The sequence below is a fragment of the Leopardus geoffroyi genome, chromosome E1 (assembly GCF_018350155.1).
Source record: "Leopardus geoffroyi isolate Oge1 chromosome E1, O.geoffroyi_Oge1_pat1.0, whole genome shotgun sequence".
Taxonomy (NCBI): domain Eukaryota; kingdom Metazoa; phylum Chordata; class Mammalia; order Carnivora; family Felidae; genus Leopardus; species Leopardus geoffroyi.
The window spans coordinates 12,804,455-12,812,500 of NC_059330.1; positions in this window are offsets into that span (position 1 = coordinate 12,804,455).

Below are 8,046 nucleotides of genomic sequence, written 5' to 3' on the forward strand. Positions count from 1 at the left end.
GCCTCTGAACCCTAAGACACCACCATCACGTGTTTCATGCCACTCCCTGACTCTGACTCGGCAGGCGACGCCACGCCACGCCACACCATGCCGCTCGCTCGCTCGCTCGCTCGCTCACTCGCTCGCCAACTCCCTACCCTTCCACGTACCTGCACCCCCACCCCTGGGAAGGCATTATAGTAAGATATCACCCTCCACATCCATGATTCTCAAACGGTTTATTGAGGTTTCCTGGGTTAGGAAAAGGAGGGGACTCTCTTTGCTCCAGAGAAGGCAAGTTCTTCAGACATCATCTTCTCCCCTCCCCCCTTCTCTCCCCCCCCCTCTTTTCCCTCCCCCCCCCCCCTTTCCTCCCTTTCCTCCCAGTAGTTCAGAAACTGCAGCCTAAGGGTTGGGGGAGTTGAAGAAAGCCATTCAATGGGGAGAAGCCCCAGGCTCAGACTTTAACAGAAAGCTTTCTGCATTTGAACGAAGGGGTTGAATGAGGCCCATTACAATGAATCGCCCTGAACCTCTCTTCCACTGCCACTCCCATCCCCGCCCCCACCCCTGCCCCACCCCCACCCCCCACTCCCACCCCCACGAGTCCTCCAGTGGTTTGGGGAACTGAAGGCTGCGGGTGGGCAGGGGGTGGGGGCGCGGGCATCCTAAGCGGCAAAGTAGGCCCCCGGTCCACAGGAAAAATACAAAGTCTATGTACCGAAATCTGTTGCGTCTGTGTACGCCGATAATGACACCGCAGAGAGACAAATGAGAAAAGAAAAGAAAAAGGAAAAAAAAAAAAAAAAAAAAAAAACAAACCCAAAACAATCCCACTTACAATGGTACCAAAAATAATAATAATAATAATAATAATAATAATAATAATAATAATAAAGAACACGAGGGGCGCCTGGGTGGCGCAGTCGGTTAAGCGTCCGACTTCAGCCAGGTCACGATCTCGCGGTCCGTGAGTTCGAGCCCCGCGTCGGGCTCTGGGCTGATGGCTCAGAGCCTGGAGCCTGTTTCCGATTCTGTGTCTCCCTCTCTCTCTGCCCCTCCCCCGTTCATGCTGTGTCTCTCTCTGTCCCAAAAATAAATAAACGTTGAAAAAAAAAAAAAAAAAAAAAGAACACGAAAAGAAATAAAGGAACAAAGAAACATCCGGCCACGAGCGAGCGGGTCTCCCCGTACGTCAGATAGATACGTTAGAGGGTCCCTCTCCCAGAGACCCCCTTCAGCTCAACGGTGGGCTGCGGTGTCCCCGTCTCCAGCCCGATGCATCTTGGTGCGAGCACCCTGAGTGGCCAAGCAGGCCCCTGGTCCGCGGGGAAAAATCCTGCCTGGGTCCGGCGGAGTTGTGTATCTCGGGCACAGCGGTCGAGGGGTTGGCGAGATGTGTGTGGAGGAGAGGAGGTATCTGTTCCGGGGCCGCCCTCCCGGGCACCGCTCTGGCCGAGAAGAGGGCAGTGGGGCGCGGCCTGGACCTGGACGACGACCGTTGCTGCCTGCTCCCGGGCCGAGGGCCGAGGGTAGTGGGGCGATGCCCACGCTGGCTCCTGCGACGCAGTTCGTCCTGGGCACCTTCTGTGGTTTCCGTGGAGGTGCCGGTTGCCGTGATGACCGAGGAGGCTATAAACTCCTCTCTCCGCCTGGTCGTTCAGACGCCCGATCCTCCCGTGTTCTCGGTACGTGGACTGACCCGCCACCCTCCCGTCCCCCCAGACCCCTTGTGCCAATAGTTCCTGTTTCAGAGTTCTTTCGCCTTGTCCGGAAAGTCAGCCAACGACACTCGCAGGTATCCACCCCGCGAGAGAACGAAGAGACGTCCGGCCCCGAGCGAGCGGGTCGCCCTGTGCCTCGGTGTACTTTAGAGACTCGGTCTCTTAGAGACACCTGAAGCTCGACGATGGGCTTCGGTGTCCCTCCCTCTCTCTGGCCCGGTTCCGTCCCCGGGCGAGTCCCACGGTCTCTTTGCACGACGACACCACCGCTCGCTCACGTGAGCCGGAGGCCACGTGCTAACGGGACCGGAGGGTGGCACTGTGGATTCAGAGTGACCTACGCACCAAAGCGTCCGTAAACGTGGTGTCCGGAAACCTTGGACGTTGCCGTGCCCTGGATGAAATCGTCGCTCTGGAGACTCGGGCACGTGTCGCCCACCTTCTCTACGTTCTTCCTACCTTTAGTCTCCCTGTGTGTGTTTGCCCGACATCTTGCCTGATGGTTCACGGAGGAACGAGACACCCATCCGGCAAGAGCTGATGCTCCACTCACCGCGGCACACGACTGACGGAAAAGAATACGCACGGGCCCGCACTCATCTTACCCTTCGTTCTCCACCGTGTCAGAAAAACATGTGGCCTGCCTTCCTCCTGTCCAAAGCCAAACTGGAAGGAAGACTTAGATGTCAAGGAAACGTTAGAGAAGCTTTCAAAAAGTAGCAGCAGGCAAGCAAGCAAGCAAGCAAGCAAGCAAGCAAGCAAGCAAGCAAAGTAAACCACCCACCCCTACCCTCCTGCCCAGCAGGTGCAAGAAGCGTGCACGGAGCACTCTCCTCCTTTTCTCCCTGGAAGTGCCCCCCCCCCCCCCCAGGATGTCTTTCCTATGCCACCAGGGGAGTGACATTCTTATCCTCAAGGACAGGAGGAGAAGTGGAGAGAATTCCGGAGGAGAACAGATCTCGGTTGGTTGGTTTCGTTGGTTTTAAAATCCTCATCATCCTTTAGCCTCCCCGTGTAGTTCAGTTAGTCGTCCACCGTCGCTTCTCCTTGTTCAACCCAATATACAAGCGTTTAGGTCTGGCCACTTCTCAGGGTCTTGGTTTACCTCAGGAGGGGCTCTACCTGTCACGTGAAACTTGTAGGAAATCAATGTGTCAGCTCCTTGTACGGCTAACCTGTCTCGTGTCAGTGTCACCCTCAGGGTCACCCCTAAGAGGGTGGAGGCATAGGGTGTGTCTCGGTGACACCTTCCTTCTCCCTGCGGGCCCCCCCCCCCTTTGGACTGTAGGGTCCTCTGGGAACCGGGACATTTTTAGTGAGTGGCTATTAACTCCTTCCGTTCTCCATCTCCCCCCCCCCCCCCCCGCCGCCGCCGCCGTAGTAGTGTGTTTATTGAGGACAGTAATGGTGGAAGCCATATTCTTGTCGCTTGCCACGCGGTGCACTTGCACCCGTGTTCCCCGTAGCTGTTTGTGGTCTTTGGACTTCGTCGTGGCCCCGTGCGGCGAAGGACTTTGCTTAAGCTTTATCCGTGGTCGTTCGTTTATCCATCACCCCCTTTCTGTCCCCCCCGCAGCTTGGTTTGTTATGTTTCCGAGAGAGACGTTCCCCCGCTTGACCCGATAGAATAAAAATGGCTCGTCCGGGGGCGCCTGGGGGGCTCAGTCGGTTGAGCGTCCGACTTCGGCTCAGGTCATGATCTCGCGGTCCGTGGGTTCCAGCCCCGCGTCGGGCTCTGTGCTGACAGCTCAGAGCCTGGAGCCTGTTTCGGATTCTGTGTCTCCCTCTCTCTCTGACCCTCCCCCGTTCATGCTCTGTCTCTCTCTGTCTCAAAAATAAATAAATGTTAAAAAATTAAAAAAAAAAAAAAATGGCTCGTTCGTCCGTCCGTCCGTTGTTGTTCTGGGAGTACTCTCTCGCGTGGTTTCGGTTTGACCGTCCGCCTCCCTCCCTCCCTCCCTCCCTCCCCGCCGAAATGTGTCTAAGTCCTCCCGGGAGCGCGGGCGCCGCCTGGGCCACTCTGGGCCGCCCGTGCCTCACGGGTGCCCGCGGCCCGCCCGGTGTGTGCGGGGAATTTTCCGCGCCTCGGCCGGCCGGGGAGTCGAGTGGCCGGTCTGCCCCCCCTTTCCAGCGGCAGCCGCCCCGATGCATTTTTCGAGTGTCCCTTGGGCTGCCGGGGTCGCGCCGTGCCGGCTGGCCGTCCGGGAGCTCCCGAGGCGGACGCCCTCCGCCGGCCTGGGACCGAGAGGCGGCATCCGGAGTGGGCCGGGACGAGATCCGGCGGCCGGGACGAGATCCGGCGGCCGGGCCGCCGGCTGTGCGCCCTCACGTCCCCGAGATCGCGAGATGTCCCCGCTGACGTTTCGGTCGGTTGTCGGGCGCCACCTGGCGGCCGCTTTTATATAGCGTTTCCCCTCCGGAGCCTCGGCGACGTCGGCAAGGGATGCGACTTGGTCGCGGTTCCCCGGGGCGGAGTTCCAGAAGGCCGGCGACGTTGGCGTGATCGTCCCGCTGTCGTCGGGGCGCCGGCGGCTGGTGCACTTGCCGGATATTGAACCTCCGGGTATATGGGGGAGTAGCGGCGGCGCTCCCTGGGAGCGAGCGGGGGTGGGGGGCTGCCCGGACGGGTCGACCAGCACCCGCCGGTGCTTTCCTCCCCCCCCGACCGCGGGGACCGCGGGGACCGCGGGGACCGCCCGGGGCCGCGGGGACCGCGGGGACCGCCCGGGGCCGCCACCCGGAGACTGTGGCCCCGTCGGTCGCTCGTCGGTCCTTCCCTGCCAGGCGTCTTTTGTCTTCCCTCCCGCGTCGCGGTCGGGCCGGGCTGGGCCGGTGAGGACCGTCCTGAGCCTTGAGGGGAAGCCCTCGGAGGGCGCCATGGGCCCGGGCAGGGGCACGCGTGGGGCTCCCGGTCGTTGGACCCGATTTTCTCCCCAGATTTTCCGAGGCCCGCTGCGGAGTTGGGGACCGGGCCGGACCGGACCGGGCCGGGCCGCGAGGGGAGGCCCGTCTAGGGCGCCAACGCCGGCGCGCCCGCGATCCCCGTTGAGGTCCGGCCGTCGGGGGCGCCTCCGCGGAATTCAAACCCCCCCCCCAAAACTGTCCCAGCCGGGGGTCGGGAACTGGCATGGGGCCGGTCTTGCGAGGGCCGGGGAGGCTTCCGCAGGCGACAGCGCGGAGTGTTTTATTTTTCTAAGTCCCGACCCGGAGACGACCCGTGCACGGGCGAACGTGTAACGGGGCAGGGCCTACCCGGCCAGGCCAGGCCAGGCCAGGCCAGGCCAGCCCGCCCCCCCCCAATCCCGCCATTCCCTGGGCGGGCGGTCCCGGGGTCGACCAGATGGCCCCCGGGGACTTCCGGGGGGTGGGGTTGCTTGGCGGTGATGGGAAGATGCTTGGGGCCCGTGGCCGGGCCAGGGTCCCAGAAGGTCCCGGTGACCTGTGGCTCGGCCCCGCCTGCCAACGCGGTTATTTTTGTCTCCTGAAAGGGGTGCTTTTTGCTGCCAGGTAGGTGCTGACACGTTCTGATGTGGCGGTTGTCGTCCTGTAAGAGAGACTTGGGCCTCGTCGTCGCTGGCGTGGCTCCGGGCTTGGCGGTGACGCCGAGCCGGACCCGACTCCGCCCTTGCCTGCCTGCTTGCTCGAGCCGTCTGCCTTGGGCCTGCGCGCCGGTTCTCGTGCATCCAGGTGTGGTGCGGGCTGTGGCGCCACCTCCGGTCTCTGGCACCCGAGGGCAGCGTGGGGAGGCGGCGTGGGTCTTCTACCCCGTGCGCTCCCCGCTGCGGGCACCCGGCCGCGGTCGTGACAAACCCACTCTCGCAAGGCTCCGTGCCGCGTGTCAGGCGTTCCCCTTGTCCCTTGTGGGTTGTCCGGCTGCCTGTTCCCTGGGAGAGGTGGGGGGAGGGGTGCTGGCGAGGCGGAAGCAGGTCCTCCTCTGGTCGCTGTTCTCGCCGGGCGTTTCCCCAGCCCCCCCCTCACCCCAGGACTGCCTCGTGTGGCGGTAACCGATCGATGTGGTGATCTCGCGCTCTCCTGGGCCGGGCCTAAGCCGTGTCAGACGAGGGACGGACACTCCTGGCGGGTGGGACCGCTCTTCTCGTTCTGCCTGCGGGCCCCATGCTCCTCCTTCCCGCCTGTGGGCGGTGCGGGGGGTGCAGAGGGGTGCGGACTCCGGCCCGACCCCGGCCTCCCGTCGCTGCGGGACCGGGGTCGGCTGACGCAGCGGACACTCTCGCTGGCCTCTCCTGGCTGTCTGTGGTGGGTGGCCTCCTCCCCGTGGTGGGGGGGGGGGCCCGCACCCGATGCCACGCTGCTCGCCGCCTGGGCGTGCTGAGCGCGTGGCGCCTGGCCCTCCGTGGTGCCCCTGGAGCGCTCCAGGTCGTCTCAGGTGCCTGAAGCCGAGTGGTGGCGCCGTCCCCTGTTCCCAGCGGACCCCCCCTTTGGGTCGCCGCCGTTGGCGGAGATGCCCGAGGTGGGCGGGTGGCAGAATCGGTGAAGGGAGGCACACCCGTTCCCCCCGCTGCGGGGAGCGGGCGCCTTGTCGTCCCCGCCCCGCAACGGCCGCTGTTGCCCGGAGGGTGCGGGGGACTGACTTGGTGGGGCGAGTTTGAGCGATCGTGGCGGGCCGAGCCGGCGCCGTGGCGCTTGGCCGGAAAAAAACCCCTGTGAGCGAGGACTGTCGGTTTCTTGCCCAGCGCGTTGCTGCCGTTGTTTTGCCTCGGTTTTTCTCGGGCCTCACCCGGAGGCGCGGCGCTCCTTCCGGGCGGCGACACGAGCAACCGCGCGCATGGGGAAGGCAGGTGGCCCTCGCTGTGGGCCCTGACCGCGAATGCTCAGGAATGCCCTGTGTCACTCCGTTGCCGTGGACCTTTCTCCCCCGCCCCGGGTCCTGGTGGCCCCGGGAAGAAACGCCTTTTGTTTGGCGGGCCCCGATGGGGGGGGACGAATTGGGTGGGGGGCGACGCGCCCTTGGTGAGAAAGCCTTCTCTAGCGATCCGAGAGGGTGCCTTGGGGTACCGGAACCCCCCAGTCGCTGCCCCTCCTGTGCGCGTAGTGGCCACCTGTGTCAGGGTGACTGCATGCCCTTGTGCGTGTTAGGCGGAGCCTTCTCTCCCGCGTGAGAGGAGGTCTGTCGGCCCCGCGGTGGGGCCGAGCGCCGCTCTTCGCCTACCGCGGCCTGCGCCTCCCCCCTCTGAGTCGGGGGAGGGTCACGCCAGGCCTGGCCGGGTGTCCGGCGCCGGGGCCGTGCGCCTCGAGCGTGTGGTGTGCGAGCGTGCGCGCGCGCGCGCGTGCGCGGTGTCCCCCCGCTTCTCCCGTGGCGGTGTGTGTCCTGAGGGGCTTGGGGCGCCCCTGCGCGCCCCGCCCCCCCCTGCGCCGCGCGAGCGGCGGCTGTCTCCCGCCCGCTCCCGTCCCGGGCTCGCCGCTGGCGGGTGGCGCGCGGGCGCGGGTCGGGGCCGCCCGGCTTCGGGAGGCGCTTCCCTGGGGCGTGGCTCCGGGATGGACCGAACGGATGGAGGTTGGAGACGGGCTCCCGCGGCGGGGGTCCCGTGGGTCCGGACCCCAGCGCCGTGCGTTGTTGGGGGGGGGCCTGGCTTGTGGGAGGCTCGCTAAGGGTGCTGAGGCCGGCTGGCGCCGCGGGCGTCGCGGGACCGCCCTCGTGCTGGTGGCGGTGGGATCCCGTGCATGTTTACCCGGTGGCCCGGCTCGCGTCTCCGTTGGCGCGCCCTTCCCCGAGCCCGTGCCCTCCTCCGCGCGCGCGCGCGCTCTCTGGTCCTCGCTTCGTGCGTGTGCCCCCTCCCCGCAGCCTCCGGCCCACCTCCCGCTCTGTGCTGCTTTATTTTTTCCCCTCCCCGTCTCGGCTCGGACGGCCGAGCGCGCGTCCGCCCCTTCTCCTCTCCCTCCCCCGTCACCGTGTCGGGCCCGAGACCAGGCCTCGCCGTTTGTCGGGTGCCCGCCCCCCCCTTGGGCCGCCATGGCTCTTGGGGGGCCGGGTCCCGGGCGGAGTGCCGTCGGCCCCACTCGCGTGAGCGAAGGAAGGGGGGGAAGAAGAGAGAAAAGGGGTGCCGGCTGCGCGCGTCGGGGGTCCGGCCGGGGCGGGGCGCGGGTGGTGGGTCGCCGTGCGTGCGGGAGAGCGTTCCAGGGGCCGGTCGCGCGGCTGCTGCGGGTGGCAGGGCCGGAGGGCCCTCTGCGAGGGTTTGCCCCAGGGTTCGCCGAGGGGGCGGGCCGGGTCGGCGTCCGGGAGTGCCGCGGGACCGCCCTTGTGCTGGAGGCCTCGGGCGGTGGGACCCCGTGCGCACCCCGGTGGCGACCTGGCTCTTGCCTCCTCGAGGCGTCTGGTTTAGAA